This window comes from Amblyomma maculatum, chromosome 1 (assembly GCF_055883805.1).
Source record: "Amblyomma maculatum isolate TAMU_Amacu chromosome 1, ASM5588380v1, whole genome shotgun sequence".
NCBI lineage: Eukaryota > Metazoa > Arthropoda > Arachnida > Ixodida > Ixodidae > Amblyomma > Amblyomma maculatum.
The window spans coordinates 429250856-429268543 of NC_139344.1; the positions used below are offsets into that span (position 1 = coordinate 429250856).

Sequence of the window (17688 nt, forward strand, 5' to 3'; positions counted from 1 at the left end):
GACGTTCAGAAGCGCCACTCATGGTCGCTAGAAAACAGTGGAATGGATAGAGAAGATCTAGAAGCGCGCGCGCGGACCGACAGCCGAAAAGAACACGCGGAGCGCGCTTTTTTATTGTATGTATTTTTTGCCGATGCCATAACGTCATTGATCACGTGAAAAGCGGAGGCCCCGTTCCTAGACCGATTTGGTGTGAATACTTCCGCTAGTACTTCCGCCAAGGATGCTATTCCGCTACTAGTGTAGGCTTCCTACTTCAAGATAGGGAGCCTACAGGTACCGCTACTTCAAGATGGATTGCACTGCTATCTAGAGCATTGAGAAAATTACTCGTTTTCTTTTTATTTTTTACCTCTTACCTAACTATACACTTATTACGTCTAAAAAATGTTTGCCACTGCATCATTTGAAAGGGTTTTCTGCTTCTCCTAATATACCATGCATTGGCCGTTGTTCGCTCTCTTGGCCTTCGTGCTTCGATTGCTTCGGTGCTCTGCCTTGGCTCTGCCGCCCTGCCTGCTACAGCTACAGTCTGTCATGACAGAGCCCTTGACAGAGCAAGCGACGTTTTTGCAGTACCCACATTTTGGCCACGCCAGCCGGCGACGTGTTTTCCCTTGTGTTTTCCACGGGTCGTAAACGTCATGCGGTCAGCCGGTTGCGCGAGTCTCACACTTCAGAGGCAAGGCATGGACAAGGTGAGAAATTTCGTCTCATCAAACTGCGCTGTCGTTTCTTTATGGCCTTCACCAATACACAGAAGTTCTTCCGGTTGGTATTCGTTGCTCGGGTACTATGTCAACTGGAAAAAAGGGACAAACGTGTCGAAGACGAGCGTTCTCGCGAACGGGACAGTATATGAAACCGATGGAGAAAAAAAGTGACGCGCGAAATGTTGAAAAACTAGGAGCTTGTGCGCCGAAGATTGTCGTCTGCGCTGGTGAAAACGTGCATTTAGCACGCTTATGATAACAAAAGAGAAATGTGCTTTTGTAAATAGCCGGAGAAAAATGCAAAGAATATGCTTGTACACAGCTTGAAAACCACGAACGGTGCGCCGTTAAATACGTCTTGTAGTGCGCTTCCGAAAACATCATTGTACCAACGCATTTGTTCGTGGCGTTCCTATCACTATGAAGATTATATTTATAAGGCAAGGTGTATTCTGTTAATACAGCTTTTAGCAGGCACATGATAATACTGTTAGGTGATGCTTCACCATTTTATATAGTCTCTGTGCAGTATGTAGGGTAACATTGTTCAACAGGCGGGGTTCGGAAAAGCACATCGACCCTGTTTGTAACCAACAAAGCTTTGTCTTCATGTTTGGGATGATTAGCGCCGTTGATCTGAGCGGCATTATGCATGCACAGGCGATGTAGGATTCATTCATTCATGAATATGCGATGCATATATATGTAGAAAAGCCGACCGCATTCGCGGCTAGCTGTGAATTATATTGGCACTCATATCAACCGGCGCCGACATGCCGAATAAGATCAATTTTCAAAAAGCAAATTGCAATAAAGCGTTGACACGAACCAGCTTCGATGTATGTGTATGCACACCATGCGGCAGCTGGCCCGAAGCGCAAACGTCGATCACGATTGAAATCAGCATGAACCATAACGCATGCACATGCTTACTTGTTAGACATGGTTTGAAGTACGCGTCATCGTTTCTTTGGCGAACACAGGCACCATTCTTGTTGACGAGTGGAATAACTAGGGTCGCTTCACTGTTTATCACAACACGCAATGCCGTTGTCGAGCAAGCTTGTCGTTTGCTTTCATGCGCCGGCTGCAGCTGCACCATTTCGGCACTGACCGCTGAGGAGGTGCACAGTTTTGCTTAACTTTTTGTGAACTCGACCTGCACGACGCCTGCACTTTTTGAAACGAACGGCGTGGTGCAGAGGGTGCCATCTTGCATCGCTGAAACAAATGGCGAAGTGCAGCATCATGTTAACCAGTCCACGTAGTACAGGTGAATCGAACGGACCTTATGTTAATTTGTCAGGTGCTGTCAGGCTGCGGCGCCTGCTGCTGTGTGGTGTGGTGCCGCAACAGGAGCACAGTGTGCAAAAGTCCTCAAGCAAAATTCTTCCGCATCCCACGAGACAGCAGGTTTGATGTGCTTTGTTTTCAGCTAGTCTATTCTCCTGCTTTACATAACATACAGATAATCCTGCATTTTGCAGTGATCTAACTTCATCAACCTGAGCAGTTTGTTCATTTGGGCATGAAAGAAATGTTCTTATTGTTTGAGGGATAGGAATACGAGTGAATATTCTCACATCACAGCAAATTGACCATGTGATAACATATACCTTACTAAGGTTGACAAGTTTTATAGGGGTTAGCAGCCTGCTGTGCTCCAGGCTAGGAAGAGATGTGCATAGTTTTTTTTTTTTATTTGACCTACTGTGCATTATGGGGACGAACACCTTGACAAGTCCTGGTTACATTTTTGCCGGATAATAAGTAGTACCAGGCAGACTGCAATACATATGGAGCATGTTGCAAACCTTGTAGAAGCAATTTTTCAAGATTAAGTTAATGTACCATTTCCTTAAATGTCATAGGCTGTTACTGTGGAACTGCTGTGGGGACCTTTGTTTCAATGAGGAAATATGTAATGCTTATACATTAAACAATACAGTGACCTTAAACACCTATGCAGGTCAGCAGCGTGGGTCTCATTTAGTGGACGACATGACCTTTCGGCGAAGTCAGCCAGTGACCTGTACCGCTCCTACAGGATCTGTAGCGAGCACTTCACTGCAAAAGACTTTATGGATCCTGGGCACACGCGGCTTACTAAAATGGCCGTACCTACTGTGTCCCCGAATATGTAAGGTAAACTGATCAGAGCTTATAGATTTGTCTGTGTTGTAGAAAGTTATGAAGATTATGTGCCTTACAGTGGACCATGGGTGCATGCCTAGTTCGCATCTTTCCTTATACCGAAATCCACTTTAGCTGGCTTCTGATTTTGGTTTTACTTCAAGGTCAATCATTTGCCCCCTTCTGCTGAGCCTTTGTATAATGTTGCTCAAAGTGGACGTTGCTGCTGGCTACAGTAGGGGTGGGGGTTAGGCTTGTGGGACCTGCCAGCAATTGGTCCATTGTAACTCCACTTAAATATTAGTGTCCGCAAGTCAGGCACATTCATGCGTAATAGTTAATGAGCATGGCTGCTGTCACCATCTGGAGTAGAGGTCCGGTCCCTATAGAAAAACTAAAAGACAGCATGAAACCTCTCTTCAACAAAACCAGTTTCTGCACGGATAGACAATGTCCATAAATGAACTATGGGGGACATCTGTTCTCTTGAGGGAAGCAAACAACACACTCCTCTTCGCACTGCTCCCTGGACAGCACATAATGCGATGTTCTTTAATTCCCATGCACAGCACGTGCGGAACACAGTAGAGGTCTTGTACATCCACACAGGGGTACGAGCAGACCTTGTATCTGATATAGTAAAGTGGCTTGGGACCTTTTAGCCCTTTGGTCACGCATGGTATCTAGGGTGAACCCCGAAAGGAATTGAAATGCCTGAGGACTGCTTCTCTGAAGAGCATTTTGGTGTCTCAGGCAACTCTTGATTAATTTCCTGAGAGGGCTTTACGGGCTGAAATGTCTGCCACCTCATTGCCTACGGCACCTATGTGTGAGGGCACTCATCGGAAACATATTGAAAAGCCTCTACTCTGCAAAGTATACACCAAGCGTGCAGAGCCAACGAACAGGTCATCAATAGGGAACCCGCACTCCGACCTTTGAAGGGCAGTATTTTTGCATGCAGAGGTGTTTGCACTCAAATGCACACAGTCTTTATTCTTGATATTTCATCTATATTCTCTGTTCTTATCCTCAGCTCCACATCGGTCCAAGGACCATGGCCGCACCACAACAGACTTGTGTGATGGGTCTCTACTGTCCCAACGTAGCTGCATTGCTGACCCAGCTGAAAGGGCTGTGAGCCCTGAAGAAGGAGACTGTGCTGGTTAGTGTTTGGTTTGTCTAATGCTGTTGAGTACACTTGCAAGTAAAAAGTTTTTAGAATAGAGGCTTTTATCATTTCAGTCATTGTTAGAGTAGAAATTAAATTAAAAAAAAAACATTTTGGTAAGCCTTCACTATCCGTGACATTTACCTAAACACTTGATTGTCTCTCAGTTCTTGTGCTAACCCCGTGCTTAGCACTTTGTTAAACCTTCTTGTGGTCTGGTGGAACGCGTGGTCGTCATATGGCTGCCTTGTAATTTGAAACGCCTCGGGTACGCTGTTTTTAACCAAGACGGGAAAGCCCACAAACATGCAGTGGGTAGCGCTCAGTGAGTATGCAGCTCGCAAATGTGCTGTGTGAAAACACATGAATCAATGCCCAACTATATAACTAACAAAGATTGTCAGCATTTGTTCCATGCTGCATGGCTCGACGCAGTGTTTTCACTCTGTGAAAACCACAAAGGGTGCATGTTTCGATAGCTGCATGGAACCTTTCTCGCTTTTTTTTTTGCATGTCATAGATACTGCAGCACTTTTGATGAGCAGCAGTTTAACTGAGCCAGTTTTCTCTTTTTCACTTTTGCGTGCCTGCAGGGTTATGAATTAAAGTTAGCCTGGTTACTAAAAGACACCCTTGGTATTTCATCCGCCAACAAAATGTTACTAGATTATAATTTAACAACATGGTTTTCACCCTGATTCTTTCCTCAGGGCAGGTTGAGTCATAAACCTGCTACCACTGTCTTGGTAGTACTGTAGTGAAGTGCTTTCAGGTGTTAGCACTACTTGTTAAATAGACACCTAATTTTTGTTTGCATGTTTTGTTATAATCACCACATGCTGTTCACCTACCATCACGAAGTAATTTATAATCAAATTTTTTTTGTCACCTATTCCGGCTTCAACAGCTGACTGTGATCTTAAAGTTTGATCTAGGTCACAGAAGGGATGAAAAAACTGCAATGTAATTGGTCATACACTGTTTTAATTCTCTTCAGCGCTAAAGCCAGCCTTCCTCAAGAAAAAGGATGACAATTGGTGACGAAGCAGCGATTATATTGCAGCTTTTCATCCTTCAGGTTATCTAGACTTAACTTTGAGATTATAGCCATCACTCTTACCTGCTGAATTTGGAACTGCAACAGGTAAGAAAAAAAATTGCACTTATAATTTTTTTACCATTTGTAGGCAGAAACCACATGGTGGTTCATGTACAGTTATGTCTAACGTATCATTAATAAGAAGAAAAATGCAACCAAAGTTTGGTGTCTATCTAGTCCAAGTCACTTGCCACTCGCTGTTTGCTTGTCACCACTTTTGTCACTTAGTTATGCTCTGTTTTACTGCTCTTCCTGGTGTCCGCCTAATTGTCCGATCTAACCAGGTACCCTGCCGTCAGCCTCCAGAACGAAATGGCCAAGCAGCTTCCTCTGCGATGTACGTCGCGGGCTCCCTGCCTGCACCCCTGTACCATCACAGAGGAGGGCGTGGTAAGCTTCACATGACAGCCATATGCATGCTCTTTACATTTTCATTGTCAATATTTTTAAAGAGAATCAATGGCAGGAGCGAATGGACTGCAGCGAGCAAATTGCACTGCACAAAAACCTTTTCTGTGGTTCTCACAGAAACGTTTCATGTCATTCACGTTTTTTTTTTTTTTTTTTCACTACAGACCTATTTCCTTGTGTTTGGCTGAAAATGTTGCTCGGAATGCTGCTTTCCTCGGTGGTGACAGGGAACCTGCGCAGCCCAGAGGGCGCACCTAAATTGGACATTTAGGTGCGTCCTCAGTGCTGGCCTGCGGTTACTACCTGTCCTAGTAGACGTATATTCGCCTACCACTGCCAGAATTGTGTTAATGCCAATATGGTACTGTATAGAAGGATAAGTGGGAACCTGATCTTGGGGAAACAAAACTTATTTGAAAAGTTGGTCGCATTCACTTGCCTTTACTGGTTTTGCAGCAGACCAGAATCCACCAGAAGTACCATATTTGTTGCAATAAACCAGTTCCCGACTTGTACTGTTGAGATTGTACTTTTTCTTCAATAGCGCCTCGTTCAGTTTCATGCCATCGTTATAGCCACTTTCAAATGCAGACTTTTGCAGCTAGCAAAAGTGCTGAGATTGTGAGAGGAGCAGCGGTGGTGATGGCTTGCTCAATGCACTGCTGCTCACCTGAGTGCACCAGTGTATAGTTGCAGGGTGTCTAGCAACTGGGAAAACCGGGAATTGTCAGGAAAATTATGCACTGGGAAAAATCAGGGAAACGATCAAAAATTTCACCAAGTTAGGGAAAATGACACGATATGTTCAGCAGTGCATTTTCATTTTAAGCTGGCGCACTATGCAGATTTTTTTTCTTTCTTTTTTTCTTTTTTCTGAGCACGCGGCCCTCACCGTGGCCGCGTTTCAAGGCAAGGTGCAATATATTACTTTGACGCCAGCGCATGGCTGAGCTGCTACAATAGAAGAACCAATACGCACGCAAGCTGGGTACTCGCTAAAATATGTGGAAGCGCTGTGTGAGAGCAGCATGCGACAAAAAGCAGGAATAATCGCTCCGGCAGCAGCCAGCTTGAAAGCAATCGGCGAGCCTAGCTACAGCTGAGGTCCATTGTGACGCTCCAGCGGTTGAGCGCTCACGTCTTCGCGACCTTGTCGCAGAGTTCCACACTTCGTGCGCGCGATAAAATTGCTTAAAACTTTCATGTCCACAATCACGAACTCGCATTCCGCGCTAATGCCGACGTGAAACTCGTGTTGGGTGGACTTTCGGGACAGAACAGCAGTGCACTGGCTCCGCCGTAGTAGTACGCGGCGGCAGCGTCAACTCAAACATGATCCGGGATGAAATTCGCACTGAAATTTGAACCCAATGTATCGTCATTGGGCAGCGTGGCTGCGGTTTATATTCCCTACACGTCTAAAAAGTCTGGCACCGGCTGTAACTCAGGTCGCAGCGACACGCTTATGGCCGGCGCCTTCTGGTTTTTGTTCCACGGCGGTTTCTTACGGCTTCCAAAGGCTCGTTGCGTGCACAGTTGCAATCTACTGTTTTCCGGCATCTCGATCGCGAGGAAAAACTAAGCGGTGCATCGAGAACCACGAGCGCAAAACGGAGACAAGCATGAAGCGGTGACCACGGCTGCGAGCGCAAGACAGCAAGAAATAAAAATTGTACGCCGATCATGCCAACCAATGGGAGTCACGGAACAGCGTGCTTGGAAAGCGCGTCGCATGAGAGCTAATCAGAGACCATAAATGGCCTTTGGATAACCGGCGCGCAGCCAGTCCGCTTGAGCGAAGCCATTTTTAGATAGCGCAAAATTAGACAGCAGAGATAGCACAAAGAAAACAGCTTTAAACCAAGCCCAAGATGGCGGCGATTGGCCAGCTGCACAACGCCCGTGGTACGTGCGGGAATTTCGAGCAAAACTCTTCTTGGAATTTCATAGTGTGGTTCAGGCCTTAATTTCACTTTGGAAGTTCCACATGAAAACCAGTTACATTTCCTGGACCTCAAGTTGTGCTTCAATCCTACACATGTTTGCTGGCAGTATTGGCCTAGGTCGAAAAAGCCACTTCTCAACTATAGCTCGGAACACTCGAAGCTAGTGAAAAACAATATTGCTGCTTCCCGTCTCAGCTCCAGCTTAGCTAAATCTTGCCTACATGTTCGAGACAGCTTCAATGCCCAAATTGAGAGATTGGTAAACGCAGGCTATCCTAATAGTGTCATTGCCCAGTCCTGCTTGAAATTAATAAAATGGGTTAAAGGTTTCCCATCTGCTGCAAAAGCGATAAAAAAAAACATGCCGTCATCCTTTATATACACCGCTTATCACATGGGCATATACACGTTGCCAAACAATGTGACATTAGAGTGGCTCTTTCCGCTGCATTGAAATTAAGCAAACTTTGTCCAATTGTGAAAAGAAAGACGAAAAATGTTGGCACGATTTCTTCTTCTTGTAAAGTGAAGCATAGAAAGAAGTTTGTATGCTGTGTAACTGGTGTGGTTTATAAAATTCCTTTTCTTTGTGGGCTGGCATACATAGGACAAACCGGGTGTTGTTTGAACATTCGCCTAAAAGAGCACAATAACGACAAATCCTCGGGTGTGAATGAACACCTCCAGGAATGCAATAATTGCCGACCTATCTTTGATGTGACACAAGTGTTGTATCGACATCCACAACAAAGATTTAGAGAGGTGATGGAAGCATTCTATATTGCCTCATATTTAAATTGTGTCAATAAGCCTTCATTCTCGTTATCGAAGACGGAAATCGGCTATCTTCGCAAGTTTTGATCTCTGTCGTTTTCTTTTTCTTTCTTGCTTCAGGTTTTCGTTCTTAATAAGCTTCATTTTCTTCCCAATAAATCAGTTGTGAAAAAAAGCGCTTTGTTTGATGATGTTTGGCAACTGTGGCAAGACATGATTTGAGGTCATTCAAGAAAATCTCGTCTTGCAGTGAGCTCAACTTGGCTGATGACCGTCATGATGAAGTTCCTGCGCTCGCTTCCATCAAAAAGGTGGCATCTTCTGGGCATGACCGTCCAGGTGCAAAGGGTCCTTCACATCTATCCTCACCCACCACCAATGTAAGAGCTACACCGCCACCTTCCATAAATATGGCCCCATGTGATGTCGTGTCGGCTAATTTCAGTTTCTTTGCACTCAGCTCCATTAAAGACAATCTTAGAGGCTGATAGTCTTGAAACTCTGATATACATTTTTTTTTCTCTTTTTTTTTCCATCAATCTCATGCTATTCATTGCCTGACATTTATTCTTGCTTGGGATTTTTCAGTGTTGTAACAACCATGTAAACGTCATCGCCTGCGCTGTATATCTAAGTGTCGCACAAGTTGGATTCTTGTGCAGAATCTGTAGAGGTGGATTTTTGGCATATCGTGGTCTTCTTAAAAAGTGAGCATGTCATGTTCTGTAAGAGTCAGTATGGAGTCTTGGACCTGGAAAACGGGAACGAGATTGTTAATTGGCATGATGTTGCGACACGTTTTAATGGGTTCGCATTGAACTCCCGTGATTACAGAAAATGTTTGGCAGTGAGGAGGCAAGGTGGAGAGAGTGAAATCTACCTCTCTACTTTTGTAGAGAGATTAGAGGGAATGTGGTGACAGGTGGCACTAGGTAAACCACGGTTGCCACTTCGAAGGGAAGATTTGGTTTAGTTTTTGGTGTTTAACGTCCCAAAGCGACTGAGGCTATGAGAAACGCCATAGTGGAGGGCACCAGCAATTTCGACCACTTGGGGTTCTTTAACGTGCGCTGACATCGCACAGCACACGGGCGCCTAGCTTTTCGCCTCCATCGAAAAGAGGCCGCCAAGGCCGGGATTCGATCCCGCGTCCTTGGGCACAGTAGTTGGGCGCCCTAACCACTGCGCCACCTTGGCGGGGCTCAAAGGGAAGGAGGAATGGAGGGAACGTAATGGCATGGTACACATTGAAGTGGATCACTGCACCGGCTTGCATGGTCTCAACTCATTAGTGGCACTAGCGCCTGCTCTGCCTGCAGGGAACCATGCTGTGCCACATGAATTGCATTGTTCTTCTGTCATTTATTTGCTTTTTCTGTGTGTGGGTGTGTGTGTTTAGGGCTGAGGATTATGACATGGCCAGATATTGGCACTGCCGTGCGGAGAAGAGGCTAGATGTGGAAAGACACGTGGTACACTTACTCGAGGGCACAAGATAATTGAGATAAAGATGAGGTCGTGTGATTTTAGAAATTGCAAGGCATATGTAGCCATATTAACCTATTCAGAGTGCTTAGACGTGGCAGCAAAGCATGAAAAAAGAATTCAGGCGTCAGTGATTGTTAACAAGAGACAGAAAATAGTGATGAAAGAAAAGAACAGACATTCCAATGTCATTTTATAGGGAAATTGTGCAAGCCTGTTATATGTCCAGCTCTCTCAATGTGCAGTGCAATAAACATTTTTTTTTTGTGGTTATCTTCTGCCTGCCCGGCCACCTTGTTTATTTATTTATTTATATTTATACACAGTACCTACAGCGCCCTCACAGGGGCATTATTGTAGGGGGAAACATCATAAATAACAACAAACATCTAGTACACAATAAATTAGGCAAATGATGCGGTCTACACAGAAAATACAGAAAACCCATGCACTGTGGAAGCAGACACAAACAAACAAAAAATAAAAACCATTGTAGAAAGGCAAACATACCCTAAACACACACACACACACACACACACACACACACACACACACACACACACACAAAAGATATATTTTAAAATACAGCACTGATTAAAGAATAAAGCTTTAGGCATAATAACTTTGAAAAAAAATTAAAAAAAAAAGCAACATAATACACTCGGACAACAATTATTGCACTTATATTGACAGGTGGCTTTGCAAATCGGTCAGAAACGATGTAGGAGGAGCGGTAGCGACCCGCGAAGGGAGACAGTTCCAGTCATGCACTGTTCGTGGGAAAAAACTATATTTGAATACGTTTATACGGCAATTGTACTCGCGTACCTTAAGTGGGTGGTCAGTGCGGGCGGAAATGTAGCTAGGTTCATTAATGTATTTCTCTTTTGGAATTCCAGTTTTATTATTAAGCACATTATAAAAGAAAGAGAGTCTCAAATATCTGCGCCTGTTTTCAAGTAACGGCCATCCCAACTTCTCGCGCAAACCAGAAGAACTTTTTTGGAAATTATAATCGGCAGACACAAACCTAGCAGCCCGTTTCTGAACGCGCTCCAGCTCCTCAATATTCAGTTTTGTATGCGGGTCCCAAACCGCGCAAGCATACTCAAGTATTCGACGTACAGTAGACATGTATAATGTCTCCTTCAGCGTAAGGGGAGCGTCCTTAAAGTTACGTCTGAAAAAATTTAATGTGCGGCTGGCTTTAGCAGATATGTAATTTACGTGTGTATTCCATGATAGGTCAGTAGAAAAAAAGACTCCCAAGTACTTATAAGTTGAAACTGTGGATAATTCAGTGCTACCAAGGAAATAGTCTGTTTGGAGGAATTGTTTCTTTTTTGTAAACCGGACCAGATTACATTTGGAGATATTCAGCGCCATATTCCAGTTGTTGCACCAAGAGAATACAGAGTTGAGGTCATGCTGTAGTGAAATTGCATCTGCTTCGGAAGAAATGTTGCGGTAGACACAACAGTCATCAGCATAAAGTCTGATTTTACCTGAAATGTTACTACTGAGGTCATTTATAAAAATTAGAAAAAGAAGAGGGCCCAAAACCGAACCCTGCGGAACACCTGAAGTCACACCCACACTTTCCGAGCTGACACCGTCGATAACCACGCACTGTTTCCTTTCCGCAAGATACGCTTCAATCCAGGATAAGAGTGAGGTAGGATTATTTAATTCTGAAAGCTTCTGTAGCAACAGACTGTGAGCAACTAAATCGAACGCTTTTCGAAAATCTAAATATATACAATCTACCTGACCGGCAGGGTTTAAGGAAACAGAAATGTCATGTGTGAATTCCACGAGCTGTGTTTCACATGAGAAGCTGGACCTAAATCCATGTTGTGTCGAACAGAAAAAGCTATTGTGTTGTAGATGATTAATTAACTGAGTATAAATGACATGTTCCAGCGTTTTGCACGACACGCTCGTCAGCGATATGGGCCTATAGTTGCATGTTTTAGTTTGATCACCACTCTTATGAATCGGAACGACATTGGCACTTCTCCAGTCAAGGGGTAAAGAAGAATTCTCTAATGATTTCTGAAATAAGGCAACTAGATACGGGGCAACTGAAGCCGCACAATTTTTCAAAACGTAATTGGAAATGTTGTCAGGCCCTGGCGCTGATGTAACTTTAATTTTCTGTAATAAAAGCATGATCCCCCGTTCAGAAATTTCTACGTCACTCATTCTGGTCAGGATGCTGGAAGATTGAAAATCAGTACGTGTATTAATGGGATCGGAAAACACCGATTGGAAATAAAGATTGAAACTTCTCGCTTTACCTTTTGAATCCCTTCCAAAATCAGTTTGATCTAGTATATCAGGCGCAGAGACCCTGCTGTTTCTCTTATTTTTGACATATTTCCAGACTGCTTTTGGGTTTGTCTTTAGTTGTTGGCCTAGTGTGCTGAAGTATGCCCTTTTTGCTTTACGGATTTCTTTCGATAAGTTCTTAGTTTGCTTTTTTTATCTCGGAGTACAAAGTTAGTGCGAGCGTATCACAATATCTGCGAAACAGCCGTTTCCGCCGGTTGATCATTGCCCGCAACTGTCTATTCATCCAATGCATATCGTCACGACGCTTGGCTGAAATTAAGCGGGATGGGATTAAAGTCTGCGTCAGTGACAAAATTTTAGTTTTAAACAAGTCCCAGAAGGAATCAATATTCAGAGATGGCCGATGTGAAAGAAACTCAGGAAAAAATGCGTCGAGTTCCCGTGATAGCGAAGCATAATCCCCTTTTTCATAAAAATACACTTTGCGTGGTTGCGTGTGGTGGGTCTTCATAGCATTACAGGATACTTTTGCTAAAACTACATCATGGTCGCTTATGCCTGGCAGCGTTATGACAGACGAGACTAGGCTAGGGTCATTGCAGAAAAACAAGTCTAGTACATTAGCACTGGTAAGGCCGAGTCTGGTAGGGGTTTGAACAAACTGGAATAATGAGTGAGCACTAATTACTTCACGGAAAGCGGTATACAAGAGGGATGCAGTGCGAATTACTGGTTTAAAAGAAGACCATTCTACGCTGGGCATATTAAAATCACCGGCAAGGTTAATATGTGTTGTGTCTAAGGCTAATAATGTGTTGCTAAGTTCAAAGAATGGCTGTGCGCAGGTTGAGCCGGGCGTCCTATAAAAAGAGCCAATTGCGAAAGTACCATCGCCCAGCCGTACCTTGCACCAGACAGCTTCACAGGAATCGTTTTCTAAGTTAACAGACACGCTTCTCAAACTGCTATGAACGAGGATGAACACACCACCACCGCGTACATTGCGATCCTTCCTATACGTGGTATAGGATGGAGGAAATATTTCACCATCGCTTATGTTGCTGTTTAGCCATGACTCGGTTCCGATTACCACATCTGCGTTCGTCATTTGTAAGAGTGAGAAGAATTGGTCAGTTTTGTTTTTTAGACTGCGACAATTAACAACAATACAGACAAGTTCATTTTTAATAGCAGTTTGTGGGCTAGCTAAAAGCCTCGATGATGGCTATTGGTTTACACAAGTAATATCGTCGGTTTCAATGTTGTACATATAGGTTTTGTTGTCCAGGTTTAGCTTATTAAACCGCAGTTTCAACTTTCCGCCGCGTGCCTTAGCATGTTTTTGGGCTTTATTTGGGCACACATAGCATGTTCTTTATAACAGTCTTTTTTTGGGGCTTTTTTGATAAAACAAGCAAACTTGCATTGTTCCTCCAAGTTTGTCCGGAGGCAGTCTAGTGTAATGGCACCTCATCCAGGCATGCTGACACAAAGCAAATTGAAAGTCTAATTTTCTAGCTAGTGTTATTTGCAACCCAATTGTTGGTATGTTTTGAGAAAAGGAAAGGTGCTATGTTACCACACTCAGTAGGTAGATGCTACCAACAGGCTTTGAGGAAAAAAAAAAAGAAAACATGCTTGCTGGCTCCTGTTTACTGCTAAGGTTTGTCTTGAACCTTTTACTAGTTGGCGTTCCAGTTCCAGTGCAGGTCAGGAACACAAGCAAGGGATATGACAGCAATGCCAGTTGGATGTTTGTTTCTTCTCCTCATTGTGGCCTTGAGGGGTCCACCAACAAAAGTGAAATATGATGTGCCTTTCCTTTCATCGTAGCTTGAGGGGGCTTAGACCACAAATAACTCTCTCTGGACTAGGAACTAATCTAACTATCTTCGTATTAGTTGGCGTTGGTGTCCTTTCAGTAATCTAAGGCAGAAAAAAAACAGCTATGTCTGCAATACTTTTCTTTGTGACAAAGTCTGTTGCTTTGGTTGGCTGAAGCAGTTATCGGACACATTTGACCCTTAATAAATTAAAGAAAGAGGAACAAGAAATGGTGTTTGTGTTATGTAGAATTCAAAATAGGTGAGGCCTTTGTTTTTATGATTTGGGTGGTGAGGATTTTAATGTTGGGAATGTTTCTATGTACGCTTGTGTTGTGCAGGTGGCTTCTCAGATTAATCTCCCGGATGTGGACGACTCTTTTGAGCCATCCTCGCAGTCTACCATGGTTTCACCTACATCGCCACTTTCTGAAGTAGTTATGGATACACATGTTGCAGTGGGTATACCTGCCTACTTTAATTTTTACGCGCTCATTTCTGTCGAAGATGAATTGTACCAGTGGACATCATTGCTGCAGCGGAAGCAAGAACCTTTGCTTTCCCCACGCTCCTGATGCTGATCACATGATGTTCATTCTTGCTTCTTCGGTACTTGCTAAGTCAAACCTCGATATATCAGACACGCATGTAGCGAATTATTGAAAATATCAAACTCTTCTGAAATTTTTGTCAAACACGTGTATTTTTAACTTCCCACAGCGAATGCGGTTTGGCATAAAACGGATATAACAAACTTCGCGACGTCAAGCACTACCTCAATTTAATAGCTGGAAGCAGGCTTCATTGCACTGCAAGTGTGTTGTGCGACGCAGCAGACGTTCAGGACTACTTTGCAGATGCTGACAGCGCCACAGATGCCACGTTGACATTGAGAGCTTACAGCCAAAGAAATCGTTCGCATCTCACAATCGCTAACATTGCCGCCTCAGCAGCGGCGGCAGTGGTGTGATAGAATGTTGTTTTTGCCCTTTTGTGTTTTAGTGTTAGCAGCGGCATGGCCGTCGTAACGTTCTGTGAAGGCTGCGTCAGTGGTCGTGTCGAATGTGGTTCGTGGGTGTGTGTAGTGCTGTGATGGCGGTGAACGTGACAAAAAAGCAGCACTAACGTTAAAGACCAAGCTCGAGATAATTCAACGTTTGGAGAACGGCGAAAGGAAATGTGTTCTTGCAGACTTAATTGGCATACCAAGGAGCACTTTGAGTACCATTCAGAAGAACAAAGCTGTCATCAAAGCACAAGAAGCCACGCGGACAAGTGCACAGCGTCTTCGGCCCCCTGTGTTCAGTGACGTGGAGAAGGCGCTCTACAAATGGTTTTTGGATGTCAGAGCTCGAATCATACCAGTGGCGGGACCGATGCTTCAACAAAAAGCAAAAGACTTTGCCTGTATCCTCGACACTGAAAACTTCGTTGCCAACTCTGGATGGCTGCAACGGTTCAAGGCACGCTATGACATTGTAGACGAAACGATCTCTGGCGAAAGTGAGACGGTTAACTGCGAGAGGATCAGAAAGTGATTGGAGGAGGAGTGGCCGAAAATCCTTTCAAAATATCATCCCAGGGACATCTTTAATGGGGACGAAATGGGCCTATTTTGGCAGATGCTACCCAGGCATACCCTTGACACGCGTGGAAAGCCGTGCCATGGCGGGAAGCAAAGAAAGGCCTGGATCACTGTTTTGCTTGCTGTCAACATGGACTGCACTATGAAGCTGTGGCCCTTCATTATCGGGAGATTTAAGACCCTGTCGTGACGCTGGGGCTACGTCGACCCGGCCTTCACTTGGTAGCGTGCAGAGACTCGGGGTTGAAGAAGGACTGAATCTTCTAAGTTGGTGAAATATGTACAAGCAGGTTTACTGGCACTTTGAGAAAACGTATTTACAAGAATATTTACACGAAAAAGAAGGGTACATCAGCAAAATGGCAAGCGTTAAGAGTTCATAGCGAGAAGCGACTGGATGAGCCGTTTACCCAGGGCCCAGAGCGACATTTCGTGCTCTGCAGCGTCCTTAAAAACCCCCTATGTCCAGCCCCTCTCTGAAGATGCTGACCAACCAAATCCAGGGCACGCCCCTCAGGTATCGGCATCCAATCGAACACATCACTGCACTGATGGTCTGAAGCACTGACTGGTCCGGCATTCATTCGTTGGGCGTGATCACTTGTTGGCGGGAAAAGCTTGGGAACGGCGAGGAGAGGAGGTACATTTCTATTCTTCAGCAAAGAAACCACAGGCTGGTTCTGACAAGGGGTTTTACTTCTCAGAAACCCGAGTGCACGTGGCGCCGCATAGGGCTCCCAACATGGTCCCTTTTCGACAATTGCAAATCTTTCCTGCATTCCCGGGAAATCACTTAATGGCCGTATGAGTCATGCTCCTTTCTTGTCCTGCACGTCAGCGGACATGTCACTCTGTCGTCTCCTTTGGATAGGAGGCATTCATCACTGGAGGATAGCACTTCTCGACTGGAAGGGTGAACAAAAGAAAGAAAGCACTTCCTGCTATTTCCCGCAGGGGGACGTTTCTTTGTGTTTTTCCAGACGTTCTCTTGACAGGGTCAATTTGGCATCTGCAGGTTGTCCACAAAGCAAAACATGCTTACAAAACAGGATTCCTGGAAACAGGCTCACTTAGAGCCATTGGACCATCACCACATATTCACAAAACTTATCCATGCCCACAGGCGAACAATAGAGCGCGCAAATGCGGATGCTTGGTCGTAACAGCCTCCTCCCCCGCCAGAAGAGACTCGGAGGGCAGCAGTCCCAGCTGCTGCATGAAGAGACGACTTAATGGCCTGCACGTGAACGCTTGAAGCTCGCTGTTGCTTGTCGCGTTGTCTTGATTGTTGTAGGCCAAATTGCTCGAGCTGTCTGAAACTCAACCACATGTCGAAGCAAGCACTCGGCTCCCGTCTGAAGAGACCAGGTCAAAAGAAAACTGCCATTGTTGTTCGAGAAAAGCCCACACTCAAGACGTTAGGACCCACGTATTCCTAGAAAACCAAACGTGCTGCTTTACATAGTCACACATATACAAGCGCACGAAAAAAAAAAAAACCTGATTATCAATTTGGATACATGGTGAGGAACATCTCGGACCGCTTAGAAAGAGCGGCTAAGCGCGTCCGCATTCCCATTTAGCTTCCTTTTTTTGTATCTTATTTCAAAATTGTACTGCTGTAAAATCAAGCTCCACCTAAGAAGGCGACTGTTCTTCGATGTCGCAGTTTGCAGCCAAGCTAGGGGACAATGGTCCGTCTCTACGGTGAATTTGGCCCCTCCAAGATAGCACTGCAATTTTTGAATGGCCCATACAATGCAAGCGCATTCTTTCTCTGACGCGCAATAAGCCCTCTCTCTAGAACTCAGTTTTCTGCTCAAGTAGAGCACGGGGTGCTCATTACCGTCGTCATCTCTCTGGCAGAGAACAGCACCTAACCCTCGATCACTGGCATCACACTGGACCGTGAATTCTCGGTCATAGTCTGGAGCTCGCAATACCGGACGGCTAATCAGCACAGCCTTCAGGTTTACGAAGGAGGCTTCCTTTTGTTCGTCCCAGACTACATTTGTCGGTTCTGTCTTGCGGAGAGCGTCGGTCAGAGGGCTAGCCAAAGATGAATAGTTAGGGATGTAGTGATTGTAGTATCCCGTCAGACCTAGGAATGCTCGAATTTCCGTCTTCGTGCTCGGCCGCGGGTAGTCTGCTACCGCAGAAATCTGAATCTCGCTGGGTTTCCTGAAACCTTGACCTACATTGTGACCCAAGTAGTCCACGGTCGCCCTTGCCAGGCAACATTTCTCGGCCTTT

At 44.8% G+C, this 17688-nt stretch overlaps 1 pseudogene; it reads left to right on the forward strand.

The window, feature by feature from the left end:
• LOC146209343 (uncharacterized) overlaps positions 1-17688 on the forward strand; it is a 62216-nt pseudogene that overhangs the window by 23636 nt on the left and 20892 nt on the right.